Below are 16,954 nucleotides of genomic sequence, written 5' to 3'. Positions count from 1 at the left end.
CACTCAAACTCTGTTGTCTTTGTTGCTTCTTTGTTACCTCTTCTATGAGTCTGATGAAGATAAAATAGATGCAAATGTTAAGATATTTTCTATATCTCAGATATTGAAATCAGATATGCAATATCTCAGATCTCTGAGGTATAATTTTGAAATAAAATTAGATGAAAATTCCTCACTAACTATAAAGAATTATACATACATCAAACCAATATGTACACTGTATTGTGTGTTTCTTATAGGTCAGGCATATTCCAAGTGAAGAGAAAGCACGAATAAGTCAGTCATAAAATGCCAGTCTAACAGTATGGGTATAGTTGTGGCAGAGTGAGATGGACACAAATAAGCCATGCTACAACTGATACGCATTATTATAGGTGTATGTATAAGGGACTATGGCATACTAAGAAACGAACCATTCATGTGTTAAGTAGGATATATATCCCTTATAAATTGAAAATTAGTTTTAAACAAAACTCTTCTCAACACTGAATAAAGTGTTTCAGACCCAACAGATGCTCAAAATCTTTGCTGACTATAATTCTTATTATTTAACTTGCCTGTCCTTACTCACTAGATAATGCAAGCCACACAACAGCACAGATCTGGTTTATCTTGTTTGTGGATTCAGCCTTGCTGCCAAAGCATGGCGTCTGTTGTCCAACAGGTGGCTAGATAAATATTGATTGAATGAATGGATTTTACGTTCTGGTTACATAAGAAATCATCTCCATTTGGAGGTCATTTCATTAGCTCTCCTACAAAAGCAAAATGTCTTCGCTTCTAAACATTAGTCTATATTTTCTCTTTTTTCACTGAATGATTTTATCATGCTAATCAGAAATACACTCAATTATTCCTATACCCAATCAATATATGAATTATTCTTAAGGAATATTTAAATCAGGTGGGTGCCATTAAAAACTATCCTGGTCAGTAGAGAAGAGTGCTGATGATGTACGCCTTGGTTGATAAATTCATCATATTTAAATAGGCAGCTTTCCTCTAAAATGTTATGTTTATGAGATTACTGCTAATACACTTTTTTCTTTTCTTTTTCTCACTAAAGCTATAATCTCTTTAAAAAAGTAGGACCAACAAGAAAACAAATCCATCAAATAGAAGTGACCTAAACAAATTAAACAAAAATGTTACATACATATTAAAGTTTCATGTAATTATCTTCCTTCTAGTCTCAAAACACCTTGATGTACTCTACATGTACAGATTTTATGTCTTTGTACTTTATGATGATTTTTCTATCAGAACCAAAGTTAAAGAATACAAAACAAAAAATAGTGGGTATCATATATTCAATGAGATGGAAGACAAATTCTATATTTTTCAATAAAAATTAGTAACAAGAAATGCCAAACCCAAATTTTTCCAATTTAATTCCCTACTTTTTTCTACTTAAAAATTATGAATCCAGAATGTTGCAAGGAAAACAAACTTCAAATACTTACTAATATATAAAACAAAACAGCAACACCAACCAAAACAGTTCCCTTACAAAAAGAAAAAAGGCTACACCATCCCTACATAGACAAACTACTCAAAGGAATCTTTTGTATTCTCTAGTAAAACTACAATAAAGATTTTTTTTAATCACATGCGTGGATAACAACAGAAAGCTCCCCGTGGAAGGGTGATAATCTATCAATTTTTAACACATATTTTTCCCCTGGAATAAGCTTTCTGGCAATTTTGTTTTGCTTATTTACAAAATCAGGAGATAAAAAAACAAGACTAGTATTCTTGCATTTTATGTTAGGAAAGACACCTGTTAAAAACATACGGTACAACCACTATGTAATTGCCCAGCTGTGGATTTCTTTTTCTGCACAGGACACGAAACGACATAAATTACTCTAGAAGAAATAGTTTCAGAATGTTTGTAAAATTACACTGCAACACAACACTGCAAGTCATAAGCTAGTACTGCTCCCACTGGACAGCCCTGAGTAAAGAAAGTGCTGAGGAGAGCCACATATTCCTCCTAAAGTATGTCTTTCTTTAGGAGACTTGGATCATTCGACTTTCATCACTTCAAGTATCAACACATTCTGGAGAAAAAAAACAGACTTATCAGCTTCTACTCAGTACTCTTCCACTTCTTCCACCTGTCCACTTCTGCTGTGAGTCCTTTACCTCAAAAGTAAAGGATGATAAGAACAGAGGGAGATAACAAGACATAGACATTCCAGAGATCATGAAGAAATCCACGCACTAGCCCAACACTCCTGTCTAGTCTCAGGCACCCACTAATGTTAAGCTAACCTCTAGTACTCTCAGAATCCTTAAGTCAGAAATACTCTCAGGTATTCTGCCAGCCGAGGCATAAGCTTCCTTCAGAAAAGCACACCTTTAAGCACATTAGACCTAAACGCCCTGTGAATGGACATACGCAAGATTGGTTTCTCCAAGGCTAATGCTAAAAATAAAAAAAAAAAAAATCAATTAGACAGTGTTATTTCCTTTTATTCTTAGGAACCCAGATGTTTAACAAAGAAAAAAAAAAAATCCTAGCACCACTGGGGTGGTTGTCACGGTACAAACAGCTAGAGGGAGTGGCTCAGGATGGAAGATTCAGTTAGTGTAGGGAAGCACAAACCATTCTTATTTCCCTTTTGGTCATGCAAGAATAACCAGAATGGTTGTATCCTCCTTGTTTTTCACAAAATGAAGACCCACCCGTATGCACTTTCAGTCACTGGCATAAGGTCTGTATTTGAAACTTTTTTGGTAAACCCATGAAATGGTAAGAACCAAAATTGTTAGCCTTAAACTTACTTTGCCTGATTACTAACTCTGGTTTCCAGCTGGAATAACATATTATATAATTGCTTCTAAGGCAAGGCCAGTTAAAAAGCACTGGTTTACATAGCCTATATATTCGACTCTCATTTTCTGATCAGATGCTTGGCACAGATTCACCTAACTCCAAATCTGGCGATATGCCTACCCTGGGCAAAGGAACAAAAGTTCATGGTGTTATTTTCTTTTTTCTACTTGTCTCTCTTTCATTATTCAAAAATACAATACTTTAATGTGACGGAGAGAAGAACAACATTAAAATAGCTATTCTGCAAGAAGAAATGAAACTGAGATGATATATCCTTATGGAGAACTGTGTAGGTCTCATAAGGGTCCAATTAAAAGCTTACTGGGGAGTAAAACTCAAGATAAAAATCTAACGTGAATGCCAAATTTATAGATATATCAAAGAAAAACAAATTAATGGGAAACACTGCATTTCAGTAATCCCAGTACTCATAAAAAAAAAGTTATCAATTAAATGCAGAATCTAGGACTTACTTTTCTCACAGAGGCAATACTAAAAAAGCAGGACTCAGATACCCACACCAGCCTATAAAATCCTACTTGGTCCTGTATCCCTGAAAATGGCACAAGTAGTAGTAGTGTACTGATAAATTCACATTACAAAAGAAATTGTATGCACATCCAAAAAACCATATTTGTTTCAGTTTGGCAACTTACTGTCTAGCAGACAGCATGTGCTCAATACATTGTTGTTACATAGACTGAAACAGAATACTTAGGAAAAGGCTTTTCGGCTTTTCCCCTCCACTATTTGGAAGTGACACCTCTCTTGGCAAAGAACTTGAGGGCAGGAGCTTCCCTGGAGAGGAGAGAAGGTGATGGAGAGAAGATTTATATTTCTTGGAACTGGTAAAGTTTATTCATTCTCGCTGTATATAAATAATACAGCATCCCCCAGGTATTCTGAATAATTTTTAAAAATGGGGGTTGGGGGACAGAGGTTTTGTCAATTAAATACAAGTGTCTAATCATATGAATGTCTGAGGACCCAACGTGTTAGGCAGCTCAGATCTCTTTAATTCCTAATGTTCTTTATCTGGGACTTTTTGGATAAATTTCTTTGGAAAATTTAAAAATTCTAAAAATTCTAAAAATTTAGGGTTGTACTAAAGTAAGCGAAATCTTCATACACTACTTCCAAATACCCAGAATCTGGTGATGTTTAAGAGCACAAGCATCAAGATAATTCATTATTTTGATCACTTCCTCAGCGGTCACAAAATGATCAGAATTACAAGGCTCACAACACGAACTCCTGTGATGAATAATACAGCAAAAGGTGACTATAGTAATTGGAGTGCAGTTTGGCTACTGTCACAGAGACCCAAAATTACAGTGGCTTAAGCAAGATAGGAATGTACGTCTTACTCACACAAAGTGAAAATAGGTGGTCCTGGGCTGGTATGGTTTTTCCACCATCATGAGAGAAGCCATCTTTTGTTCAAACATCCCCAACACACAGCTTCCTCTATGATCCAAGATGGCCACTCCTGCTCCTGCCATTCTGGCTGCATTTTAGCATGCAGGAAGAAAGAGGATAAGGGAAGACATGTGCCTCCCTTTAAATGCACAGCCTGAACCTGGCCCACATCACATCTACGTAGGTCTCATTTGCCAGAACCTGGTCTCGTCTAGTTGGAAGGGTAACTGGGAAGCACGTTCATTACTTGGGGTGGCAATGTGCTATGTAAAAAGGTGAGAACAGGTGGTAAGAACATAAAGAAGCCTCTCTGTCCTAATAGCCACAACAAGATATCTCTCTGGACTCTTGTAAACCATGTAAACATTTTTTATTGCAGGTACCAATCTGTGGCAAGTAAATTCCACGTTTATAACAAACTCCTCCAATTCCCATGAGCGGGAAGTTATGCCTGCTACTGCAAGTGTGAAAATGAAGATTCTACATTTGAGGACATACTCATGAATAAAGTATACAAGGTCCCTAGTCTCGCTTATCTTATATTCTAGCAGAGAGAGATAAGTAAACAAAATAATGTCAATAAATGAGAAGTAAATATAAAACAAAAGTGGCTCCAAGCTGTTCAGGGAAGTTTTCCTTTGAGGAGCCCACAATTGAGTTTTGATCTAAGCCAGCTAGGTGAAGAGAAAGTAGCAATTGTAAATGCTCTGAGATTCCCCATTTGTCAAGATCAAAGTTACCTCAGCTCTAGTTTTCTTTATGTAAGTCTCTTATGTGTGGAAAAGGGAATGGAAGTATGAGCATGCATGTGTGTGCATACATGTGTGTGCATACATATGTGTGTATAAGGACACAAAGGGAAATCTATAACACTAACACTGGAGTTAATACTGAACTACCAAGAATAATGCAGAATACTCTAAAGCCTGGGGCAATCTATGGACTGAGGAAGATAAAAAAGCTAATGGTTAGAGAAGTTGAGAGGCACAGTAGAACCTTTGTATTCTGTGATAATTAATACCGAGCGTCAACTTGATTGGATTGAAGGATACAAAGTATTGATTCCAGGTGTGTCGGTGAGGGTATTGCTAAAAGAGGTTAACATTTGAGTCAGTGAGTTGGGGAAGGCAGATCCACCCTTAATCTGGTGGGCACAATCTAATCAGCTGCCAGCGAATATAAAGCAGGCAGAAAAACATTAAAAAGAGAGACGGGCCTAGCCTCTCAGGCTACATCTTTCTCCCATGCTGGAAGTTTCCTGCCCTCAAACACTGAACTCCAAGTTCTTCAGCTTTGGGACTCATGCTGGCTCTCCTTGCTCCTCCACTTACAGACAGCCTATTGTGGGACCTTGTGATCGTGTAAGTTAATACTAAAGTGGAGTTTATTAAGTATACATAAGGGTATATATATATACACACACACACACACACACACACACACACACACATGATATATTTATTAGAATATATACCACACATATATAGATCCCATTCGTTCTGTCCCTGTAAGAGAACCTTGACTAATACATATTCAAAAGCTATTTTTCTTAGTTGTTTTAAAGAGCTTCTTGTTATATAAAGTTAACTAACTTAAATTTGAGTATACTGTTCTAACTAATTGCAGTTCAAAATGAAAAATCGGCAGTTATGAATAAAATGTCTGGCTTTTTTAATCAAAATGAGTTCCATGCAAAACAGGTTTAAAACTAAGCAAATACAGTAACTAAATATTTATATATTTATATTGCTTTAAAAATAATAATTATGGGGTTATTTTAACTAGGATAATCTGTCATGATTTCTAACTATTTAAAGTCACTATTTTAATACTTCTTATTTTTTGAGATGGAATTTTGCTCTTGTTGCCCAGGCTGGAGTGCAAAAGCGGGATCTTGGCTCATGGCAACCTCCATCTCCTGGGTTCAAGTGATTCTCCTGCCTCAGCCTCCCACGTAGCTGCGATTACAGGCATGTGCCACCACACCCAGCTAATTTTGCATTTTTTAGTAGAGACGGGATTTCTCCATGTTGGTCAGGTTGGTCTCGAACTCCCGACCTCAGCTGATCCCAGCCTCCCAAAGTGCTGGGATTACAGGCATGAGGCACCATGCCCAGCCTTCGTTTTAACACTTAAAATATTATGCTACTTATATTTCACGATATAGACCCAAGCTAAATTAAGACATTCTTGAGCTATTCAGCAATCCACTCATAAAAATCTTCCTAACTTAAGATCTCATAGTGTCAGCCTAAAAGGGCATTCCCAAAGCATCCCTCAGTCCTAGGCTAGATTGGGGGAAAGTTCAGTGTTGCTGAAATAATCATGATATATTGTCAGGATATTCAAGTAGTCACAAAGGTATCTGATAAAAGATCACCCTCCTTAACTTATGAAAGGTGCTACAATGGGTTGACTAGAACAACTGAACAACTTTTTGTCATACTCATGGCCAGTGAAGGCAAACTGCCACTTAGGTATCATGTTTTTGCTCCAATGGTTTTGCCAACACAGCAGAACCAAAAAGATATGAAGTCAGGCCCAGGTCTGCGGGAATTTTCATCTACCTCTTATCTTCAAAAATCCCATTTCATTGATCTAAGACTCTATGATTGATCTTAACACACACCATTATTTTATGTGCTCCCAAGCTAGAAAAAAATAGTTTCAACTAAAATATGCTACCAATTTCAGGATGTACCCAAATTTCACAAATGTGAAAAAATGAACATATCAGAATCAATGAAAAATGGTAGGTAGTATTCTTCTAGCGAAATCTGCCCCTTTTGTTTACAGAATGGAAAGTGAACTTGACTATTTTCAACTTAATCCTCAAAAAAGGAAGGCTGCTTGTATTATATCACCATTTCATTGATTCCAACCTCTTTTTGCATACAACTATTAAATACAAATGACCAAAGAGGCAACTAATACTTTCCCATTTGATGTTTGTCCAAAAACATTTAAAACATTTCATTCAAAACAACTTCTGATTACTGTTTGGATCTCCAAAATAGCTACAGAAAACAAAACAAAACAAAAACCTCTTCCCAGCTCTGGTTCTGAACAAGTTAAGAAATAAAGCAAAGCTTGAAAAAGACATGCTATCAGGCATCCAGAAGTGGCTGCCTATATGCCACAGGGCAGTGGTCAATGGCTTCTGCTATCCAGTGACTTGAGTTCGATTTCGTAGAAACAGTTTGAGGTGAAGAAAAGAACATTGGATGGACCTCTCCAAGATGGTCAACTAGACACAACCAGGAGGAACATATCCCACCAAAGGACCAGGACATCAAGAAGACTGAACAGAGATATAGACCAATGGAACAGAACAGAGTCCTCAGAAATAATACCACACATCTACAGCCATCTGATCTTTGACAAACCTGAGAGAAACAAGAAATGGGGAAAGGATTCCCTATTTAATAAATGGTGCTGGGAAAATTGGCTAGCCATAAGTAGAAAGCTGAAACTGGATCCTTTCCTTACTCCTTATACGAAGATTAATTCAAGATGGATTAGAGACTTAAATGTTAGACCTAATACCATAAAAACCCTAGAAGAAAATCTAGGTAGTACCATTCAGGACATAGGCATGGGCAAGGACTTCATGTCTAAAACACCAAAAGCAACGGCAGCAAAAGCCAAAATTGACAAATGGGATCTAATTAAACTAAAGAGCTTCTGCACAGCAAAAGAAACTACCATCAGAGTGAACAGGCAACCTACAGAATGGGAGAAAATTTTTGCAACCTACTCATCTGACAAAGGGCTAATATCCAGAATCTACAAAGAACTCAAACAAATATACAAGAAAAAAACAAACAACCCCATCAAAAAGTGGGCAAAGGATATGAACAGACATTTCTCAAAAGAAGACATTCATACAGCCAACAGACACACGAAAAAATGCTCATCATCACTAACCATCAGAGAAATGCAAATCAAAACCACAATGAGATACCATCTCACACCAGTCAGAATGGCAATCATTAAGAAGTCAGGAAACAACAGGTGTTGGAGAGGATGTGGAGAAATAGGAACACTTTTACACTGTTGGTGGGATTGTAAACTAGTTCAACCATTATGGAAAACAGTATGGTAATTCCTCAAGGATCTAGAACTAGATGTACCATATGACCCAGCCATCCCACTACTGGGTATATACCCAAAGGATTATAAATTCTTCTACTACAAAGACACATGCACACGTATGTTTATTGCGGCACTATTCACAATAGCAAAGACTTGGAATCAACCCAAATGTCCATCTGTGACAGACTGGATTAAGAAAATGTGGCACATATACACCATGGAATACTATGCAGCCATAAAAAAGGATGAGTTTGCGTCCTTTGTAGGGACATGGATGTAGCTGGAAACCATCATTCTTAGCAAACTATCACAAGAAGAGAAAACCAAACACCGCATGTTCTCACTCATAGGTGGGAACTGAACAATGAGATCACTTGGACTCGGGAAGGGGAACATCACACACTGGGGCCTATCATGGGGAGGGGGGAGGAGGGAGGGATTGCATTGGGGAGTTATACATGATATAAATGATGAATTGATGGGTGCTGACGAGTTGATGGCTGCAGCACACCAACATGGCATAAGTATACATATGTAACAAACCTGCACGTTATGCACATGTACCCTAGAACTTAAAGTATAATAAAAAAAAAAATAATAAAAAAATAAATAAATAAAAAACAAAACAAAACAAAAATAATAATAATAATAATAATCCTACCTAGTAAAAACTACTTTGGCAGCCAATAAAATAGATGCCTACTTTTTATTGCAAAGAGATAAAATTTTAAACTAAAGCTATATTTTACCTCAATTTTCTTGAATGGCTTTATAACTCATTTATATTTTATTTAAAAACCATTTTCTAAGCTGGATTGTTTTAATTTAAAGTATACATTCTACCTAAAGAAATAACTGGAGATGGATATATTACATATATATTTTTATAAAGTATATGTTTAGGAAGTAGGAAGTTTAAACACAGCTGCTTCCTTAATACATAGTTTGCTATCATTTTATTACCACAATAAGTTATAGTCAATAAAAGGTTTTTTTCCTTGTATTACTCTTCAGTGATTTTATAGAGAGGAAATCAGATGTTGGGCAGCGTTCAAGAAAACATATTACTTTTCAATGTTCTCACTTTATGATACCTTGATTTTACCCCACAAAATCTTTTCTGGGGTTGCAAAGTTCTCTGAATCCAATGAGGATTATGTTTATTACTACTATTATTACCACTCACACCAATACACCATGCCATTTTTTAAGACAAGCAGAAAAAGTATAAGGCTTAAAAAATTATAATGGGTTTGCTAATGCAAAATTTTTCTTTAATTTTTACTTTTATTCTAGATTTTAAAAATGCAAAATGCTTCACGAATTTGCATGTCATCCTTGTGCAGGAGCCATGCTAATCTTTTCTGTATCATTCCAATTTTAGTATATGTGCTGCCAAAGAAAGCACCTACGGCACAATTTAAAGGGTCATTTATTTGCTATGGTATAAACATACCTATGAAATAACTGCTTTCTTTTTCTTTTTTCCCTTTTTTTTGAGACAGGGTCACCGAGGCTGGAATGCAGTGGTGCAATTACGGCTTGCTGCAGCTTTGAACTCTTGGGCTCAAGTGATCCTCCTGCCTCAGCCTCTTAAGTAGCTGGGACCACATGCATGAACCACCACACCAAGCTATTTTTTTTTTTATTTCATTTTTAGTATAGACAAGGTCTCACTACATTACCCAGACTGCTCTTGAACTCCTGGCCTCAAGTAATCCTCCTGCCTCAGGACTGCAGGTGTGAGCCACCAGGTCTGGCCAATAAATTTTAAATGGGAAAAAAAGTTTTTTTCTAATGATGACTAGCATAAAAACTTCAGTCATCCATTGCAGAAAAAGTGGGCTTTAAATCAAGATTTAAAGAAAAATACTGTCGAGGGGCGGAGCAACATGGCCGAATAGGAACAGCTCCAGTCTCCAACTCCCAGCGCGAGCGACACAGAAGACCGGTGATTTCTGCATTTTCAACTGAGGTACTGGGGTCATCTCACTGGGGAGTGCCGGACAATCGGTGCTGGTCAGATGCTGCAGCCGGACCAGTGAGAGCTGAGCAGGGCGAGGCATCGCCTCACCTGGGAAGCGCAAGGGGGAAGGGAATCCCTTTTCCTAGCCAGGGGAACAGAGACACACAACACCTGCAAAATTGGGTAACTCCCACCCCAATACTGCGCTTTAAGCAAACGGACAGACCAGGAGAATATATCCCACACCTGGCCGGGAAGGTCCCACGCCCACGGAGCCTCCCTCATTGCTAACACAGCAGTCTGCGGCGATCTAACTGCAAGGCAGCAGCGAGGCTGGGGGAGGGGCGCCCGCAATTGCTGAGGCTTAAGTAGGTAAAAAAAGTTGCTGGGAAGCTCGAACTGGGTGGAGCTCACAGCAGCTCAAGGAAACCTGCCTGTCTCTGTAGACTCCACCTCTGGGGACAGGGCACAGCTAAAAATCAACAAGGGAAGCAGCAGAGGCCTGGGCAGACGCGAACGACTCTGTCTGACAGCTTTGAAGAGAGCAGTGGATCTCCCAACATGGAGGGTGAGATCTGAGAACGGACAGACTGCCTGCTCAAGTGGGTCCCTCACCCCTGAGTAGCCTAACTGGGAGACATCCCCCACTAGGGGCAGTCTGACACCCCACACCTCACAGGGTGGAGTACACCCCTGAGAGGAAGCTTCCAAAGTAAGAATCAGACAGGTACACTTGCTGTTCAGCAATATTCTATCTTCTGCAACCTCTGCTGCTGATACCCAGGCAAACAGGGTCTGGAGTGGACCTCAAGCAATCTCCAACAGACCTATAGCTGAGGGTCCTGACTGTCAGAAGGAAAACTATCAAACAGGAAGGACACCTATACCAAAACCCCATCAGTACGTCACCATCATCAAAGACCAGAGACAGATAAAACCACAAAGATGGGGAAAAAGCAGGGCAGAAAAGCTGGAAATTCAAAAAATAAGAGCGCATCTCCCCCTGCAAAGGAGCGCAGCCCATCGCCAGCAAAGGATCGAAGCTGGTCAGAGAATGACTTTGACGAGATGAGAGAAGAAGGCTTCAGTCCATCAAACTTCTCAGAGCTAAAGGAGGAATTACGTACCCAGCGCAAAGAAACTACAAATCTTGAAAAAAGAGTGGAAGAATTGACAGCTAGACTAATTAATGCAAAGAAGATCATAAACGAAATGACAGAGATGAAAACCATGACACGAGAAATACGTGACAAATGCACAAGCTTCAGTAACCGACTCGATCAACTGGAAGAAAGAGTATCAGCGACTGAGGATCAAATGAATGAAATGAAGTGAGAAGAGAAACCAAAAGAAAAAAGAAGAAAAAGAAGTGAACAAAGCCTGCAAGAAGTATGGGATTATGTAAAAAGACCAACTCTACGTCTGACTGGGGTGCCTGAAAGTGAGGGGGAAAATGGAACCAAGTTGGAAAACACTCTTCAGGATATCATCCAGGAGAACTTCCCCAACCTAGTAGGGCAGGCCAACATTCAAATTCAGGAAATACAGAGAACGCCACAAAGATACTCCTCCAGAAGAGCAACTCCAAGACACATAATTGCCAGATTCACCAAAGTTGAAATGAAGGAAAAAATCTTAACGGCAGCCAGAGAGAAAGGTCGGGTTACCCACAAAGGGAAGCCCATCAGACTAACAGCAGATCTCTCGGCAGAAACTCTACAAGCCAGAAGAGAGTGGGGGCCGATATTCAACGTTCTTAAAGAAAAAAATTTTCAACCCAGAATTTCATATCCAGCCAAACTAAGTTTCATACGTGAAGGAGAAATAAAATCCTTTACAGATAAGCAAATGCTTAGAGATTTTGTCACCACCAGGCCTGCCTTACAAGAGACCCTGAAGGAAGCCCTAAACATAGAAAGGAACAACCAGTACCAGCCATTGCAAAAACATGCCAAAATGTAAAGACCATCAAGGCTAGCAAAAACTGCATCAACTAACGAGCAAAATAACCAGTTAATATCATAATGGCAGGATCAAGTTCACACATAACAATATTAACCTTAAATGTAAATGGACTAAATGCTCCCATTAAAAGACACAGACTGGCAAACTGGATAAAGAATCAAGACCCATCAGTCTGCTGTATTCAGGAGACCCATCTCACATGCAGAGACATATATAGGATCAAAATAAAGGGATGGAGGAAGATCTACCAAGCAAATGGAGAACAAAAAAAAGCAGGGGTTGCAATCCTAGTATCTGATAAAACAGACTTTAAACCATCAAAGATCAAAAGAGACAAAGAAGGCCATTACATAATGGTAAAGGGATCAATTCAACAGGAAGAGCTAACTCTCCTAAATATATATGCACCCAATACAGGAGCACCCAAATTCATAAAGCAAGTCCTTAGAGACTTACAAAGAGACTTAGACTCCCATACAATAATAATGGGAGACTTCAACACTCCACTGTCAACATTAGACAGATCAACGAGACAGAAAGTTAACAAGGATATCCAGGAATTGAACTCATCTCTGCACCAAGCGGACCTAATAGACATCTATAGAACTCTCCACCCAAATTAACAGAATATACATTCTTCTCAGCACCACATCGCACTTACTCCAAAATTGACCACATAATTGGAAGTAAAGCACTCCTCAGCAAATGTAAAAGAACAGAAATTATAACAAACTGTCTCTCAGACCACAGTGCAATCAAACTAGAACTCAGGACTAAGAAACTCAATCAAAACTACTCAACTACATGGAAACTGAACAACCTGCTCCTGAATGACTACTGGGTACAAAACGAAATGAAAGCAGAAATAAAGATGTTCTTTGAAATCAATGAGAACAAAGATACAACATACCAGAATCTCTGGGACACATTTAAAGCAGTGTGTAGAGGGAAATTTATAGCACTAAATGCCCACAAGAGAAAGCTGGAAAGATCTAAAATTGACACTCTAACATCACAATTAAAAGAACTAGAGAGGCAAGAGCAAACACATTCAAAAGCTCGCAGAAGGCAAGAAATTACTAAGATCAGAGCAGAACTGAAGGAGATAGAGACACAAAAAACCCTCCAAAAAAATCAATGAATCCAGGAGTTGGTTTTTTGAAAAGATCAACAAAATTGACAGACCGCTAGCAAGACTAATAAAGAAGAAAAGAGAGAGGAATCAAATAGACACAATGAAAAATGATAAAGGGGATATCACCACCGACCCCACAGAAATACAAACTACCATCAGAGAATACTATAAACACCTCTACGCAAATCAACTAGAAAATCTAGAAGAAATGGATGATTTCCTGGACACTTACACTCTCCCAAGACTAAACCAGGAAGAAGTTGAATCCCTGAATAGACCAATAGCAGGCTCTGAAATTGAGGCAACAATTAATAGCCTACCCACCAAAAAAAGTCCAGGACCAGATGGATTCACAGCCGAATTCTACCAGAGGTACAAGGAGGAGCTGGTACCATTCCTTCGGAAACTATTCCAATCAATTGAAAAAGAGGGAATCCTCCCTAACTCATTTGATGAGGCCAACATCATCCTGATACCAAAGCCTGGCAGAGACACAACAAAAAAAGAGAATTTTAGACCAATATCCCTGATGAACATCGATGCAAAAATCCTCAATAAAATACTGGCAAACTGGATTCAGCAGCACATCAAAAAGCTTATCCACCATGATCAAGTGGGCTTCATCCCTGGGATGCAAGGCTGGTTCAACATTCGCAAATCAATAAACATAATCCAGCATATAAACAGAACCAAAGACAAGAACCACATGATTATCTCAATAGATGCAGAAAAGGATTTTCACAAAATTCAACAGCCCTTCATGCTAAAAACGCTCAATAAATTCGGTATTGATGGAACGTACCTCAAAATAATAGGAGCTATTTATGACAAACCCACAGCTAATATCATACTGAATGGGCAAAAACTGGAAAAATTCCCTTTGAAAACTGGCACAAGACAGGGATGCCCTCTTTCACCACTCCTATTCAACATAGTGTTGGAAGTTCTGGCTAGGGCAGTCAGGCAAGAGAAAGAAATCAAGGGTATTCAGTTAGGAAAAGAAGAAGTCAAATTGTCTCTGTTTGCAGATGACATGATTGTATATTTAGAAAACCCCATTGTCTCAGCCCAAAATCTCCTTAAGCTGATAAGCAACTTCAGCAAAGTCTCAGGATACAAAATGAATGTGCAAAAGTCACAAGCATTCTTATACACCAGTAACAGACAAACAGAGAGCCAAATCATGAATGAACTTCCATTCACCATTGCTTCAAAGAGAATAAAATACCTAGGAATCCAACTTACAAGGGATGTCAAGGACCTCTTCAAGGAGAACTACAAACCACTGCTCAGTGAAATAAAAGAGGACACAAACAAATGGAAGAACATACCATGCTCATGGATAGGAAGAATCAATATCGTGAAAATGGCCATACTGCCCAAGGTTATTTATAGATTCAATGCCATCCGCATCCAGCTACCAATGACTTTCTTCACAGAATTGGAAAAAACTGCTTTAAAGTTCATATGGAACCAAAAAAGAGCCCGCATTGCCAAGACAATTCTAAGTCAAAAGGACAAAGCTGGAGGCATCACGCTACCTGACTTCAAACTATACTACAAGGCTACAGTAACCAAAACAGCATGGTACTGGTACCAAAACAGAGCTATAGACCAATGGAACAGAACAGAGTCCTCAGAAATAATACCACACATCTACAGCCATCTGATCTTTGACAAACCTGAGAGAAACAAGAAATGGGGAAAGGATTCCCTATTTAATAAATGGTGCTGGGAAAATTGGCTAGCCATAAGTAGAAAGCTGAAACTGGATCCTTTCCTTACTCCTTATACGAAGATTAATTCAAGATGAATTAGAGACTTAAATGTTAGACCTAATACCATAAAAACCCTAGAAGAAAACCTAGGTAGTACCATTCAGGACATAGGCATGGGCAAGGACTTCATGTCTAAAACACCAAAAGCAACGGCAGCAAAAGCCAAAATTGACAAATGGGATCTAATTAAACTAAAGAGCTTCTGCACAGCAAAAGAAACTACCATCAGAGTGAACAGGCAACCTACAGAATGGGAGAAAATTTTTGCAACCTACTCATCTGACAAAGGGCTACTATCCAGAATCTACAAAGAACTCAAACAAATATACAAGAAAAAAACAAACAACCCCATCAAAAAGTGGGCAAAGGATATGAACAGACATTTCTCAAAAGAAGACATTCATACATCCAACAGACACTTGAAAAAATGCTCATCACTCGCCATCAGAGAAATGCAAATCAAAACCACAATGAGATACCATCTCACACCAGTTAGAATGGTAATCATTAAAAAATCAGGAAACAACAGGTGTTGGAGAGGATGTGGAGAAATAGGAACACTTTTACACTGTTGGTGGGATTGTAAACTAGTTCAACCATCATGGAAAACAGTATGGCAATTCCTCAAGGATCTAGAACTAGATGTACCATATGACCCAGCCATCCTTTGGTATATACCCAAAGGATTATAAATTATTCTACTACAAAGACACATGCACACGTATGTTTATTGCGGCACTATTCACAATAGCAAAGATTTGGAATCAACCCAAATGTCCATCTGTGACAGACTGGATTAAGAAAATGTGGCACATATACACCACGGAATACTATGCAGCCATAAAAAAGGATGAGTTTGCGTCCTTTGTAGGGACATGGATGCAGCTGGAAACCATCATTCTTAGCAAACTATCACAAGAAGAGAAAACCAAACACCGCATGTTCTCACTCATAGGTGGGAACTGAACAATGAGATCACTTGGACTCGGGAAGGGGAACATCCCACACTGGGGCCTATTATGGGGAGGGGGGAGGGGGGAGGGATTGCATTGGGGAGTTATACATGATATAAATGATGAATTGATGGGTGCTGACGAGTTGATGGCTGCAGCACACCAACATGGCACAAGTATACATATGTAACAAACCTGCACATTATGCACATGTACCCTAGAACTTGAATTATAATAAAAATAAATAAAAAAAGAAAAATACTGTCAAACATTATCAAACAGTAAATATAAAAAGATAGTAACATTTTTCTAAGTGACAAACTCATTCTTCCTTAATAAATTTTTATTTAGGAAACCAAAATCTAGGTGAGAATATATTAAAGGCAATCTTCATATAAAATAAGACAGCATTTGTAATATTTTTGACCCAGCTGAAAGAATAAATAATGACTATTCATTGAGGATTTACTGTACTTAGTTATGTCCTAATACACATATAGTCTCACTCAATCCTGACAATAACACTATGAGATAGATACTTCATTCTTAGCTATGTATTAATTTGTTATGTATTAATACACATATAATATCAGTCAATCCTGACAATAACACTATGAGGTAGATATTTTATTTTTCCTTAGATGAGGAAACTAAGCCAAACTCTCTTGCTATACTACAAGAAAGGAATTCTTCATACTTTATACCCTTTCACCAAATTAAATGAATTTGTACTTTAATTAAAAGAAGGCAAAGCTACTTTTTGAAAACACTAATTGAATCATAAACATATCCATTATCAGT

At 38.3% G+C, this 16,954-nt stretch overlaps 1 protein-coding gene and 1 non-coding gene across 3 annotated transcripts in view; both read right to left on the bottom strand.

The window, feature by feature from the left end:
* The window catches only part of SCFD2 (sec1 family domain containing 2), a 511,989-nt gene that overhangs the window by 365,223 nt on the left and 129,812 nt on the right, over positions 1 to 16,954 (bottom strand). The gene's annotated exons all lie outside the window — the stretch shown is intronic.
* On the bottom strand, positions 9,658 to 9,764 carry LOC115895762. The gene has a single exon (XR_004055876.1). It is a non-coding gene; the product is annotated as a U6 spliceosomal RNA (small nuclear RNA).

The sequence above is a fragment of the Rhinopithecus roxellana genome, chromosome 2 (genome assembly GCF_007565055.1).
Source record: "Rhinopithecus roxellana isolate Shanxi Qingling chromosome 2, ASM756505v1, whole genome shotgun sequence".
Classification (NCBI taxonomy): Eukaryota; Metazoa; Chordata; class Mammalia; order Primates; family Cercopithecidae; genus Rhinopithecus; species Rhinopithecus roxellana.
The sequence above is the reverse complement of the archived record's forward strand: the minus strand, read 5'-3'. Positions and strand labels throughout refer to the sequence as shown.